We start from the raw sequence: 16,588 nt of genomic DNA, 5'->3' as shown, positions 1-16,588 counted from the left end.
GTGCCTGATATAGTCAAAGGACAGCACTAGTTCACAGCAGCTGAGGTGCAGTAAGCAAGAGGAAGAAGTATGAGAAAGTCAAAGAGGCCACAGAATTCATGAGGTCCCTTGTTAGGCCATGATAAGGACTTTGGGTTTTGTTTTAAAGCATGATGGGCAGCCACTGAACATATGAAGTTTGTAGTGATGAGATTCAAGTGCCCTTTGGGAAAGATCACTACAGTTGCTATGTTAAATGGGAAGGGAAGTAAGGATGGATGTAGGAACACCATTTGCAGTGGTCCACATATCATATAACTGGCTTCAAATAAAAGTACAGAAAAGATGGTCTCCCTACATCCTTAGAGTTAACAAAGCCCTTGGCAATTTTGTAAATGGGTATTTCATAAAAAAACCCCATTTGAAAATCCCCTACCTATGGACCATAATATTAAACACATAACTGTGGAAACTCGGCACGACACAAGTAAATCTTGTACCCTAGTTGCCAGGCATAGGCCCAACCATCAGTTGTTATACCTGAATGTAGGAGGTTTTTTGATGGTTTTTTCCTCTCATCGCTCTCCCTTGTCCTTTGTCTGTGTTACTTTTTTAAAATAAAGAGTTGGATACAATGGCGGCTCTGTCTCTTCCCTGGGCACTTCCTGTGATGAGAGGCTCCTTTCATTCCCTATTACCATTTCTAAATGCTAGGCAGGAAGCCTGCAGCTGGCAGGGCTCCACTGCCTTTGCAAGGGCTGGGCCTTCCATCTCTCAGTTTAGATTGCTTTGTTATTTATAACTTCAGTAAATGCAAAATATTTTACTAGAATAAGTATTTTTTAGCTCTCAGAGGTACTTACTGTAAGTACTTAGATTATAGAAATCACCTTCTTGCTTTCAAAAAGCCCCATAATCAGATGGAAGAACTGATGACCGCCTCACATAATCCCATTTGCATTATTATTTAAAATTAGGTTTCCCAAGATGTTACTAAACATTGTCAGAAATACTGTGCAGTAACAATTGCACTTTATTCTCTCAGGTGCCAGCTCTCCTGACACAGGAAACCTTGAACCTCTTTGTAGTGTCCGTGCCGTTTTTCTGTTTTCTGCAAAGTGAGTGACTGTTAAAATACCTACATTTTAAAACTTGGAAAACATATAGCTTTGTGTGTGTGGTACTAGGGATCGAACCCAGGGGTGCTCAACCACCGAGTTACATCCCCAGCCCTTTTATATTTTTTGAGTTGGGGTTTTGCTAAATTGCTGAGCCTTAAACTTGCAATGCTCCTGCCTCAGCCTACTGAGCCACTGAGATTACAAATGTATGCCACCATGCCAGTGAGAATATGTAGCACTTGGGGGCGGGGCTACCAGGGATTGAACTCAAGGACACTCCACCACTGAGCCACATTCCCAGCCCTATTTTATGTTTTATTTAGAGACAGGATCTCACTGAGTTGTTTAGGGCTCACTAATTTGCTGAGGCCAGCTTTTGAACTCCCATCCTCCTGCCTCAATCTCCTGAGCCAGTGAGATTACAGGTATGCACCACTGGACCCAGCTGAGAATATGTAGCTTTTTAAGGGACATTTACACAATTTATATTTTTGTGAATTTGAAGAATATAAAATTGCAATTTGAAATACCATTTTCTGTAAAAACACAGAGCTATTCTATCTATATGACCTAGGAATAACAATTCTAACAAACTAGCCAAGCAATTTTGCATTCTTTATTAAATTATCCTAAGTGCCCTACGGGATGGACAGTCAAAAATAGGATTAAAATAATTTGTTGGATGTATTCCTGCTTTCTTTCAAAATGTCAATGAAAAATGAATAGGAATAGGTTCCAAGCAGTCATTAATCTTTTTCATGTGATGACACATTTTTTAAAAAATCTAAACCAGCCATGGAAAAGTCAGAGAAAGAATTAAGAAGCAAGATATCATTCATTCAAAAACTTCATTTGTTATTTTTGGAATATATTGACTTTTTAAAAGTATGTAAACATAGAAATAGATAGCTCCCCAGCAGTTGCTTTTAAGTTACCTGAAAAGTATCATAATTCACTAAATTCACCTCTGTGGACTGAAACAAAAAATTAAGAAATTTCCATGAGTGCCAGTGAGGCTCTGAGTCATCTGGCTGGGTTTCCACCTGGTGTGCCTCTCTGTGAATGATGGAAGACACAAAGCTCCAAAACAGTTTCAGTTTTCCTTCCCCAGCCACAACATGGCCAGGCACTTGTCCAATCAATCAGTGTCCCATACAGCTCTTACCCATGGCAGGTGAACTCAAGTGTACCTCAGTTGAGAAAAGCTAAAGGCAAGCCTACCAATATCTTAACAGCAAAAGACACAATGGACTGTGATTTCTTTTGGGGGGGAGTGGGCGGGTACTAGAGATTGAACTCAGGGGCACTCAAACACTGAGCCACATCCCAGCCCTGTTTTGTATTTTATTTACAGACAGGGTCTTACTGAGTTGCTTAGTGTTTTTGCTGAGGCTGGCTTTGAACTCGTGATCCTCCTGCCTCAGCCTTCTGAGCCGCTGGGATTACAGGCATGCACTACCCTGACTGGCTTGGGCTGTGATTTCAAAGTACTGTTGGCATATATGAGACCACCAGGCTAGCTTGTCTTTTCAGTCTGATGATTTCTAGTTTTGTAGTTTTGTTTTCATTCAACACATGGATTTTTGCCCCTCAGCTTTGTGATATCTCATAGCTTGCTGAGCAGAATGTTCTAGACATTTTACTGGACATCTATATTATTTAAAAGTGAGACAGTGGTTAAAGTGTTCAGGGTTTTAGGGGGGAAGGTGATAAGAATGTGCTAAGATTGATTGTGATCAATGGGTTCATCAAGGTTGATCAGTGGGTACTAAGTTGCAGTTAGATTGCAGTAAAAAGTTCTAGGGTACTATGATTATTGAGTGATTGTATACTGCATATCTCAAAAAGTTAGAAGAAAATATTTTTAATGTTTTTGACATAAAGAATTAATAAATGTTTGAGGAGATAGATATGTTTAACCTGGTTATATAATATATAGATGTATTGAAACATCACATATACATCACATGTACCCCATTAATATATACAATTTTTGTGTTTTTATATGTCAGGGCTTAGCATGCTCAAAGCCCTGGGTTCAATCCCCTGTACCAAAAATAAATTAATACATTTAATTAAATAACAAATTTTAAAAAATGATTGTGATGGATGCACAGGTCTGTGAATAGGCTAAACACCATTGAATTGTACACTTTAAATAGGTGAATTATTACAACTATTTATTTATTTATTTATTTATTTATTTGGTGCTGGGGATTGAACCCAGGACCTTGTGCTTGCAGACAAACACTCTACCAACTGAGCTATATCCCCAGCTCCATTACCAAAAATTTTAAAAATAAACGGCTGAATCATATAATATATGAATTGAATTTTAATAACCTGTTACCAGAAAATCAGTTGAATTGAGAAAAGAAATTGAAGACAGGGTCCCTATTGGGTATGTATCTCATTGACTCCTTCTGAGTTTTGAGTGTCCCGATTTATTCTTACATGTAATGGAGAAATAATAGCAGTCTTCCTCAAAAGGGGCTTTTAGGAAGCACAACAGCCAGATCACTGACAGGTAAAAAGCGGAAGCTCTCAGGGCAATTTCCTGGGCCTCGTCATTTGTGTTTCTGCATGGAAGGTCCTCCTGCTTGCCACAGCTCATGGTGCTATGAGGGCATCCAAAGTCATTGTACATTTTGTTTCCTCTCTGCTTTTTAAGCCAGAGATTGGAGCTGAACTACCAATGCTATTAAGTCCCTGGAAAATGGAAAATCCTTTAGAATCCATCCTGAGCAGTTGCCATCTATGTTCTTAGTTAGATCTGTACTCGGCAAAGAAACTTTAACTACAGATGAAATCAGCCATACACTCTCGTTCCTCATAGTGAGGCCCTTGGATCACTGGCACTATTATCACCGAGGAGCAAATACGGAAACATTGGCTCCAACCCAGACCTTCTCAATCTGAATATAACATTTTCACCAAGTCCTCAGTGACTCCTGTGCATGTTAACATTTGTGAAACATTTTCCAGTGTGCAGCAGCTGGGCGTATAAATTCTGCCTTCCTGCTTCTACATTTGGATGAATTGCTCCAGTTTCTAGCTAACACTGCTCTCTGTATTTGTCTAGGTCGCCAACTACCTCCACCATTCATGTTGCTAAATTCAGGGGACAATTCTTAGATTTGAAACCCATCAGCAGCATTTGGCATACCCACTTCCTTCTTGAGAACACTTCTCTAGTGGTTTGCAGTAGGTTCCACACTCCCTGGTTTTTCCTCTCACTGGCTGCTCCATCTCAGTATTATTTGCTGGTTCCTCTTTACTTTCCTGACATTTAACTTTGGAGTGTCCCCGATTTTAGTTCATGGACCCCTTCTAGATCTGCCTTCTCTTTGGTGATCTTATCTAGTTTCATGATAAATAAAAGCAGATGTCACAAAAGCCTATACATGGGCTGGTGTTACAGCTCAGTGGTATAGCCCTTGCCTAGCATGTGTGAAGCCCTGGGTTTGATCCCCAGCACCACAAAACAGAAATGAAAACAAAAGCCCCCAGGCGCTGGAGATGTGGCTCAACTGGTAGCATGCTCGCCTGGCATGCGTGCGGCCCGGGTTCAATCCTCAGCACCACATACCAACAAAGATGTGTCCACCAAGAACTAAAAAATAAATATTAAAAAGAAAAAGAAAACAAAAGCCCCCATATGACTCCATTTCTATGATATATTCAGAATAAACAAAAAAAAGAAAGAAAATAGATTTGTGATTACTTGGGGCTAGTGTTGGGAAAGGGGATCACTACAGTGGGCACAAGGGATCCTTTTGTGGTAATGGAAATGTTCTAAAATTGAATTGTGGTGATGGCTGGACAACTTTGCAAATTTGTTTAAAAATCATTAAATTTCATTTAACAAGTAAATTTTTTGTGTGTAAATTATACCTTAATAACACTGTTTAAAAATATCCATGGGGGGCTGGGGATGTGGCTCAAGCGGTAGCGCGCTCGCCTGGCATGCGTGTGGCCTGGGCTCAATCCTCAGCACCACATACAAACAAAGATGTTGTGTCTGCTGATAACTAAAAAAATAAATAAATATTTTTAAAAATTCTCTCTCTCTCTCTTAAAAAAAATATCCATGGGGTGTAGTTCAGTGGAAGAACATGTTTAGCATGCATGAGGCCCTGAATTTGATCCTCAGCAATACATGTGCACAAGCACCACACACACATACACACACACACACACACACCCACACACACACTCCAGAATCCAACCACATATTATGTTCTGTGCCACCATGCTGGTTCTAAGCTAGCATCATCCCCACCTGTAGGGCCAGTTGTCACCTGGATGACTAATCACCATACATACAACCTGGTAAGAGGTTGTCTGACTTCCATTCTTATCCCTTTTTTTTTGGTACCAGAGATTGAACTCAGGGGCACTCAACCCTGAATATTTGGATTTTATTTAGAGACAAGGTCTCAATGAGTTGCTAAGCGTATCACCATTGCTGAGGCTGGCTTTGAACTCGAGATCCTCCTGCCTCAGCCTCCCAAAATACTGGGATTACAGGCATGTGGCACTGTGCCTGGCCCATTCTTATCCCTTAAGTATATTTCCAGCACAATAGCCATAGTGATCCTGGGACATATACAAAGCAGGTCATATCACTTCTGTACTCAATCTCTCTTTTGGCTCTCATCTCCAAGAGAGAGTGATGGATCATAAAGTGGCCTTAAAAACCCTCGCTAATCTGTCCTTTGAGACCTTTCAAAGCTCCTTGCTCACTACTTCTCTCCTTACTATGGACTGGATTTAGTCACACTGGCTTCCTTGCTGCCTTTTGGCATTGCCAGGTACACTCCTGCCACAGGGTGTTGGCACTTCCTGTTGCTTCTGCCTGGAATACTCTTACTACAGATTTCTAATAATTTACCTTCTCAAGCTCCAGTTCAGATGTTACCTTGGGAAATGAAGCTTTCCCAAGCTATTCTCTACATTCCCTAACACCTTTTCTGATTTTTTCCAAGAGCTTATTCACTATTTCAACACACTGCCTTGGTTTTTATTTTATTCTCTATGTCCTCCCACTAAATCAGAAATTTCATGGGATCAGAGATTTTTGTCTCTTTGGTTCACAGCATATCCCCATTCCCTAGCATGGTTCTGAGATATATAGAAAACCTTCAAAAATGTGCTTTTTAATCATTTAAATATATTTATTACCTTATGCTTTGAATATAGTACTTGCTGCTCTGTCCCTGTGTCTTATTTTTTTAAAATGGATGTTTCTTTATCTTCCTCTCTTCCTCCCCCTAATCTTCCCATCTCTAGTCTGAGGAAACAGTATTATCTTTCTTCCCCATCCTAGGCAGAGTTACCAGTCCTTGAGCACACAGCCACCACAGGAACAAGGTAATTCAGTAATTCAGACTTGGAACGGTGCCAGAAGATCTAAGAAATACCTGTCTCCCAAATTAATAAGTGAACTACAACTCCAGACAGGGAACACCTGGAATTTAGCCTTTGAATCACCTCTTTAAAAAAACAACAACAACAACAAAAAAAAAAACCTGTTCCCTCTGATGGTCAGAATCACAGTCTCTGGGACAAGAGTTCTATGTGTTTCTCCTTTGTTACCAAAGCAATAAAACTTCTTTTTCCTTTTTCTTAAAAAATATTTATTATTAATTAAGTTCTTAAAAATTTTTAGTGCATTGCAGTTATATATAGTAGTGAGGTTCATTTTGTTCTATTCATAAATGAAACATAGTTTTGTCCATTTTAATCCCCAGTGCTATCCCCTTTCCTCCCTCCCTCCCCATTCTTCCTCTATTCTATTGGTCTTCCTTCTATTTATTTATGTTTTAGTTGGTGCATTATAGTCATAAATAAACTTGAAATGCATTGCGATATAGTTATAATGCACATGGCATAATTTGGTCCACTTTATTCCTCAGCCTTCCCCTTTGCCTCCCCTCCTCTACTGCTCTCCCTTCTAGTTTCACAAGTTCCCCCTTTTACTATTCCTTTTGTCTAACTTCCACATAGGAAAGAAAATATTTGACCCTTGACTTTCTGAGTCTGGCTTATTTCATTCAGCATGACGTTCTCCAGCTCCATGTATTTACCAGCAAATGCCATAATTGCCGTCATTTTCATAATACCATACTTTCTTTCATTCTTTATGGCTAAGTATAACCATAAGTAAAACAAAATGAGTATATAGACCATATTTTCTTTATTCATTCTTCTGTTGGTGGGCACCTAGGCTGGTTCCACAGCTCAAATATTGTGAGTTCTGCTGCTATAAACATTGGTATGCATTTATCACTACAGTATGCTGATTTTAGCTCTTTTGGATAAATACCAGGGAGTGGGATAGCTGGATCATATGGTGGTTCCATTCCTAATCTTTTGAGAAATTTCCATATTGCTTTCCAAAGTAGTTATACTAATTTGCAGTCCCACTAAAAACATATAAATATAACTTTTCCTCTACATCCTCACTAGCAATTATTGTTATTTGTAGTCTTGATGATTGCCATTCTAACTGGGATGAAATGAAATCTCATTGTAGTTTTGATTTGCATCTTTCTGAATGCTCAGGATGTTTAACTTTTAAAAATATATTTGCCAGTCATTTATCTTTCTACTTTTGAGAAATGTCTCTCTAGATATTTCACCCCTTTGAGTAGGTTATTAGTTTTTTTGATGTTAAGTTTTTTCAGTTCTTTATATATTTTGGTTATTAATCCCCTCTTGGAGGAGTGGCTGGCAAAGACTTTTTTTCCCATTCTGTAGGCTTTCTCTTCAGTTTCTTACAATTGTTTCCTTTGCTTTGCAGAAACTTTCAAATTTAATGAGATCACACTTATTTATTGATTCTTGGTTTTATTTCTGAGGTTTTGGAGTATTATTAAAGAAGTCATATTAGGCATGGTGGCCCACACCTATAATTCCAGCAGCTCAGGAAATTGAGGCAGGAGGATCATGAGTTCAAAACCAGCCTCAGCAATGGCAAGGCGCTAAGCAACTCAGTGAGACCCTGTCTCTAAATAAAATACAAAATAGGGCTGGGGATGTGGCTCAGTGGGCAAATACCCCAGAGTTCAATCCCTGGTACCTGCTTCAAAAAGGAAATCAGTACCTGTACCCTATGTTTTTTTCTAGCAGTTTCACTGTCCCTGATCTAATTCCTAGATCTTTAATACACTTTCAGTTGATTTTGTGCAGGGTGAAAGGCAGGGATCTAGTTTCATTCTTCTACATAAGGCTATCCAGTTTTCCCAGCACTATTTGTTAAAGAGGCTATCTTTTCTCCAACTTCAGTAGCATTGTCATGCCCCTACAAGTGTTTAATAATATAGTTGAAAGATGTTACCAAAACTAACATTGGTGATTTTGTTGTTGACCTAGTTATCTATTAATATGCATTACAGACTATACTTGATTATATATCTATAATTCTAGCAGTGATTCTGAAAATAATCTCTACCAAATCCCCCACCTCTGCTCTCACACACACACATACACAGTCTCTCTCACACACAAATTTTGCAACTTAGGAGTTTTTAAAAATTTATGTGTACTTATTTATTTATTTGTTAGAGTTTAGTGGCTTTTAGTATGTTCACAAAGTTGTGCAGCTGTCACCATTACTAATTCTGGAATCTTTTCATTACTCCCAAGAAGAAACCTGATACAGTCAGCAGTCACTCCCTATTCTTCCCTTCCCCAGCTCCTGGCAACCACCAATCTACTTTCGGTCTCTATGGATTTGCCTATCCTGGACATTTCATAGAATTGAAGTCACATAATATGTGGCCTTTTATATCTGGCTTCTTTCATGAGTTTTTTTTTAATCCAAGAAGTAAACTGTGCTTTACTAATCAAAGGATCTTTACTGACCTTTAGTTAAAGTGTATCATAACTGAATTTGCATAAACAATTTAACATTTATATCTGTTATGATTACACTCCTTCAAACTTCTGTGTCAAAAATTATTTTTGATTAACCACATTCAGAACCTGACATTTGAAAGCAAGATACCCACTGTTCTCTACAAGAAAAAGGTCACAAGATTTTTTTCCTTTAAGAAAAAGGAAGTAAGGATATTGTTCCCCTTGTTTCTTAAATTGTCAAAGAAGCATTCAATATTTTTTTTACTAGAACCATCATGTTTAATAAAGACTAATTAGGAATTCTTATCAAGTTGGATCAATTTTTTTCTTCACCACATCTCTTCTATGTAGTATAAAATTATTGTATAAAATATGTGGCAAAAAGTATATCAATTGTATGGCTTTCACAAGGGGTCCCATTCTCCCACAATTCTATTAGGCTGGGGGATTTCACACTTAGCCCATCCAATGAACTTTCTCTATTTTCTCTTTCCCCTCTTTAATCAATGCTTGATATTATCTATGGACATGATTCTTCCCTTTAATTATCCATTAAGCTTCCTTGCAGACCTTAATTATGTTTGTATACCCCAAAGCCCCAAGGTTTAACTCCAAGCATGGTAGATGCTTAATGCAATTTTAAAAATTAGATTTTTGCTTCGAGTAGAATTTCAATATGAGCTCATGTGTTTTGGTTCTGCATAGCCTACTGTACACTTTAAAAGCACTGCATCTAACTTAATAAATGGGATCAAATGTTACTATTTTTAATGTTTCAAACCTACTCTCCAGAAAAATAATTTGTTCAAAATAAACATATTTCATTTTGTTATGGAATTTGAATATTATGAGACTAATGAAGTAAAGCCCTGATTCATAAGGGCTGTGTTAGATTGCATTATTGTTCATATATTTAATAAACTTCCCAGTAGGACAATTTGAGAACACTACACCACTCACATTAGGCTTTCCCATGTGACTTTCAGTGCCCTTCCATTTAGGGAGATTATACATGCCAAGATGTGGCTTGCTTTGGTCAATAAAGATGAGTGGAAATGATGAATGTCACTTCAGGATGGAAAAAGAGCCAGCAGGGATCTTATTTTGGTATGATTTCAACAAATGAGATCTGCAGTTAGCTCATGTTCATCATCTAGGGGTCAGAAAAAAAATGACATGGATTGGAACTACAGCTAAGCCCTGATGGACATTAAGGTGTGAAATGAGTCTTCAGTTTTGCAAACCACAGTGATAGTGGGGTCATTATTGTTTTGTTTTGTTTTGGTACCAGGGATTGTTTGAACCCAGGGGTGCTTAACCACTGAGCCATATCCCTAGTCCTTTTTATTTTTCATTTAGAGATAGGGTCTCACTAAGTTTCTGAAGTCCTCAACAAATTGCTGAGGCTGGTGTCAAACTTGCAATCCTCCTGCCTTAGTCTCCCCAGTCACTGGGATTACAGGCATGCCCCACTGTTCCAGGCTTGTGGAGTCATTGTTTTTATCACAGTGTAGTTTAGCCTAAATTGATACATAAGTATCAGTACATAAGTATCAGAGAGATAATTCCATTTGCCTCTATTTATATTAGGTATGGCACTAACTTGGACTAGACAATCTGTAAAGATACATTCTAACTTTGTATCAATCAGGGTTTGTGGTTGCAGATGAAAGACATCAACTCATTCTAATTTAGAAAGAGAATTTATTGGAGAAATACTGAGTACCTCTTAGAGGCAAGGCTGGAGTATTGAGCATGAAACCAACAGGAAGTCAGGGCCTGGAGCCTGATTGAATGGCATGATTAAGATGCTGTCACTGTTACATAGTGGATACTACCACTGGTTCCTTGCCATTGGCATAATTCTGTGGTCACTAGAGACTAAAGGCCACCAACAGCCATGCTAGAATGAACTCTGAGCTATTACAGTATCTCTGTACTGCTTGCGAAAGATTCAGATCTTCAAAGAGAGTATCTGATTAACTAGCCTTGGTCTCTTGCCTGTATCTTTGTTGCCAGGGTACTGGAAGAACAAGTATCTGCCCCTTAGGGGCTTTTATAATGAGAAGACTCACAAAACATCAGAAGGACCTTCAGATGCCAAGCAAACCTTGTCCCCCCACAAAAGATAAATATCTCCTACAAACTCTTAGAAGATAAGCAACCTTTACAACTCCTAATTCATATTTCTTACTAAGTCATGCTTCCCTTTATGGGAGTATAACATACAATGTATTAAAAATTATTGCATTCTAATTGAAAATTGTGTGATGAATGGACATATTCTAATCCAGTGCTGCCTAATAGAATTTTCTGTGATGATGGATTTTTTTTTTATCTTCACTGGCAAAGGGATAGTCACTAACCATATGTGCCCATTGTGCACTGGAAATAGGCTAATATGATTAAGAAACTGAGTTCTGAAAGCCATTTAATCTAAATTGGCTTATACTTAAATTTAAACAACCACATGTGCTTAGTGGCCATTTTGGACAGCACAGTTCTACTCCATTCAGGCATTGCAGCTAATTTTCCCCATGAAGGTCATCACATCTTTTGTGTGTGTTAGTATTTTGTAATTTTGTTATTAAAATTGGTATTTTTTATGAATATATATTTCCTGTCTTTATTAGATGTATAAATAGAATTTATTTTTGTTAACCATTTTATACTTAGCCACCTTCCTAAACTCTTTTAATGATATAATGTCTAGAGTTATTTGGATTTTCTAATCATATATCTGTGTTTAATATAGTTCTGTTTCTCACTTTGCAAATCTCATCCTTTTTTAAAAAAAAAAAACTTCTATATGCTAGGACCTCTCATGCAATATTGAAGAGAGTGGTTACAGTAAATACTTATTTTTTCCTGTTGTAAAAGTCATACTTATAGAATTTTACCATTAAGAATAATGTTTGGGGCTGGGGATGTGGCTCAAGTGGTAGCGCGCTCGCCTGGCATGCGTGCGGCCCGGGTTCGATCCTCAGCACCACATACAAAGATGTTGTGCCTGCCGAAAACTAAAAAATAAATATTAAAAAATTCTCTCCTCTCTCTCTCTCTCTCTCTCTCTCTCTCTCTCTCTCTCTCTCTCTCTCTCTCTCTCTTTAAAAAAAAAAGAAAGTATAATATTTGGAGGCTAGGCACTGTGGGGCATGCCTGTGATCCCAGTAGCTCCGGAGGCTGAAGCATGGAGGATCATGAGTTCAAAGCCAGCCTTGGCAATTTAGCAAGGTCCTAAGCCACTCAACGAGACCCTGTCTCTAAATAAAATACAAAAAAGGGCTGAGGATGCTCAATGGTAAACACCCCTGGGTTCAATCCCTGGTACCAATAATAGTAGTAGTAGTAATAATAATAATAATAATAATTGTTATAGGTTTTTGGTAGTTTTTGTGTGTGTGTGTGTGTTGTGTGTGGTGCTGGGGATTAAACCCAGGGCCTTGTGCATGTGAGGCAAGGACTCTACCAACTGAGCTATATCCCCAGCCCTGGTAGATATTCTTTATGAAGTTAAGGAGCTTTCCTTCTATATCTGATTTACTAAGAGGTTACTTATCATAAATTGGTATTGAATTTAATTCTATGCATTTTTTCTTTATCTGGTACTTTTGGGGGAGGATGCTGGGGATTGAACCTAGGCCCTCATGTATGCTCTACCACTGACTTAGACCCCAGGCCCCCAATTTTTCTTTATCCATAGAGTTGATTATATAGTTTTTTTTCCTTTAAATTGGTAATGTTAAACTACCTTTGCATTCCTGAGATACATCAAAATTAGACATACAAAATTTGGCTGTTTTAATTTCCATTGTAGCCTAAGGCAAAGATTAGATTTGGATGCTATATTAAATAATTTTAGAATTTGCTTTAAATTGCTTCATTAAAAAATTTGCACTTATTGCTCAAAACAATACTGTAACATGGAATTCAAAACTCAAAAATTACCTAGGATCCTACTGCCATAACAATTCAACTGTTTAGATTTTGTTCTCCATTTTTTCATTTATAAATATGCACAAACACACAAATATACTTTTTACATAGCTGTAATCATGGTATCTATGCAATTTTCCTCCTGTTGCCTTTAAAGGCTAAGTTCAGTTGATGACTCATGTTCATCAGCAAATCATCAAAAAAATCAAATTCCTCACTTAATTCCTGAATTTTAATGCCTTTTCCATTGGGCCATATTTATTTAACTGAGTTAAGCTATGTTTAGAGTGTGGCAGAGAAAAGAACAGCACTATTCAGCATGCATATATTATTTCTGAGAGAACATGTTAGGTCTAGTTATGGATAGAGAAATGCAGTTTCAGGAGTTTCATCAGTTAGGAAAATTTAGTAATAGTTTGTACATTTTTTAATTGAATGCTGCTATGTTCTGTGTCCTTGGTGAACTGCTGGTTCCTCAACTTCTTCTACTCCCCACACATCTTTCCCATTACTTCTTGCTCATCCTTAGGGCTCATGGTGAATCCCATCCTCATTCATGCTTTCTTTCATATCATCACCAGTATACCCACCTGCTGCATCTTGTTTATTTCCTTCAAGGCCCTTAATCCAATTTGTAACTACACATTTGTTTAGTTGCATATTGAATGTCTCTTCCACTCTTTTTTAAAAAATTATTTCTCACAGTTTTTTTTATACCATTATTTATTTATTTTTATGTGGTGCATGAGGATCGAACCCAGGGCCTCACACGCCTAGGCGAATGCTCTACCACTGAGCCACAACCCAGCCCATCTCTTCCACTCTTATTTTTAAGCTCTCCTAGGAAAAGGGCTGAATTTGTTTAATTCACTAAGATAAGGTCATATGATATATTAAAAAAGCTAGCAGATGGGATTAACATATGCAGGAGGATGGTAGTCTTCAGAGAAGGATGGTGCTGGGGACACTATCTGATTCCTACTGTGACTTTTACTGCTTTGTTCTTACTTAAGCATATATACTTGTTATATATTTGTCAAATAAATATTAACATGGATTGACTTTTCATTTCCCGCAAATTTTAAAACCATCCAAGGGAAAAGGGTAAATGTGTATCTATGCTGTGTGCATTGGAAGGGTTTGGGTTAGTGTGGTTACCCATGGACTTGGGAGGTATGAGTTGAATTGGTTCCTTGCTCCCATGCCCCCTCTCTTCTTACAATAGGTAGGCCGCCCAACAGATGGATACATGTAAGTGACCTGACTCCCAGGTGTGCCATTCAACATGAACTATTATATAGAATTCATGGGGTCCATGAAAGAATATATCTTCTGTCATGGTTGAGGGTCAGAATTTTCATTTGGGCACATCAACCTGAGGCTGGAGATTCTGAGATTTGCTCACTGGTGATATGGAGATTAAGGACAAGGCTCTTGTTCATTTTTGCTTTTAAATTCCCTTATGTGTATGTATGTATGTGGTTCTGGGGATGGAACCTAGGGCCCTGTACACCCTAACCAAATGCTCCACCACTGAGCTATACCCTCGGACCCTTCAACTCATTTTTAAACTAGACAGTGAAGACACGAAATTTTTGGTACTTCCTTATATATTCAAGTTTTATCTGACTTAAATATCAGTATCAGAAATTTTATATTATTACAGTAAATATGCTGAACTAGTTTCTAGATAAATGGACAAGTGTGACATTAAAATATATGTTATATAAATATGTAAGTATATAAATCATAAAATATTTTTGTATATATTGAAAAATTATACATTATGCAAATATTTTCTCAATAAGATTGGGATTTTTCTTGTATATACGATTTAGTAATTTTCTTTTTCACTTAACATTATATTCACTCTGACTTTAAAGCCCAATATAATGGGCGTAGGGGTTATTTTTGTATACATTTTATACTTTTTTCCATTGTCAGTGTACATATAAAATAATATGCAATATTGAGAACAAGTTTCTTATTTTGGCCAATGTGTTGGGAACAATATCGAATTTTTGAGTATTTAAATATGTCATTTAATGGTCAAATTGCCTATAATTGAGTTGTGTTTTTTCTGCATACGTGAAAAGTATAATAAATTCAATTTTAGTCAGTATTTATTTATTTTGAGGTGGGTTCTCACTATATTGACCAGGCTAGTCTCAAATTCCTGGACTGAGTGATCCCTCCACCCATCCTAGCTTCCTGAGTAGCTAGAACTATAGGTAGAGCCACTGAGCTCAACTCTTTAGTCATTATTTGTTATACCTGAGTCTGGGGCTCACTTACTTATAGCTTTTCATCAGAGATGCCAGAGACAATTTCTTTCAGTCCTCAACTTGAAATGTGGTGTTAAGTCCCAGTGCTTATAGTAATAAGTAGGTACCATTTAAAGAAAGGAATCATTAATAGCAAATTTGACCTCTTTCTCTTCCATGAATGATGCATTGGTGTTTATAGAATATAAAGATAATTAGATGAATAGAGTCAAACTAGGTCAGTTCTTGAATGTTTTAATCAATAAAGTTCACAGAGCAAGAGAGATAGAGACCATCTATCTAATTTGTGTCAGCTTGCCAGTCACACACATTCAACAACAAAAAACCTTTTCACTTGCTCTGTACCCTACTCTTACACAGACAAATTAGGTAGAAAGGTGAATAGTGGGATATACTAGCATTTTAAGTGTCAATTGAATTCTATCCAAGTATTCTTTCTTTAGGTGTTAACTATAAGCTACACTCAGATATGTTTGAATGCCTTCTTACAATTTAGAACAGCCAAAGAATTGCTTGTAGGACTTTCTTATGACATAGCATTTTCAGGTGGCAGGTAGCTCCTTGTCTTCCTCTTCCTCTTCATCTCCTTCTCCTTCTCCTTTGTCTCCACCTTCTCCTCCTCCTCCTCCTTCTTTTTCTTTTTTTGGTGGTATGGGGTTTCAAACCCAGGGCCTTGTGTACATGGTAGCACGTGCTGTACCACTCCACCATTGAGCTACATCCCCCCTATATCCCCACCCCTTCAGGTGGCATTTCTTTCTTTTGTTTTAGTTGGTGCACTATAGTTGTATATAATGGTCATTTTAACATTTGTATATACACATAATATAACAATATAACTTAGTCGATATCATTCCCCAGTATTTTCCCTTTTCTTCCCCTCCTCACTCCCCTGATCCCTTTACTCTACTGCTCTCTCTTCTATTTTATGAGATTCGCACCACAGACCTTTTCCTTTTTTCTTTTTAGCTTCCCAATACAAAACAAAATATGACCCTTGACTTTCTGAGTTTGGCTTATTTTGTTTAACATAATGGTCTCAAGTTTCATCCACTTTTCTGCAAATGACAATTTCATTCCTCTTTATAACTGAATGAAACTTCATTATATATATATATCTCACATCCATTGACAGATATCTAGGCTGGTTCCACAGTTTGACTATTGTGAATTGTGCTGCTATGAACACAATTCACAATATTATAATGACTTTAATTCTTCAGGATAAATTCAGGTGGCATTTTCTAAATAACCCTGTGGATTTCTTGTTGCAATTTGGTCTAATGTATATGACACTGTATTTTTTTTCTATTGAAAAATTAATGTTCATATATGTTTTATTGTGTAGTTTTAATAGAAGATAATTAATATATTTTCCTTCTATATTCAATGGATTTCTATTTT

The sequence above is a fragment of the Ictidomys tridecemlineatus genome, chromosome X, assembly GCF_052094955.1.
Source record: "Ictidomys tridecemlineatus isolate mIctTri1 chromosome X, mIctTri1.hap1, whole genome shotgun sequence".
Classification (NCBI taxonomy): Eukaryota; Metazoa; Chordata; class Mammalia; order Rodentia; family Sciuridae; genus Ictidomys; species Ictidomys tridecemlineatus.
This window is presented reverse-complemented; position numbering follows the sequence as displayed.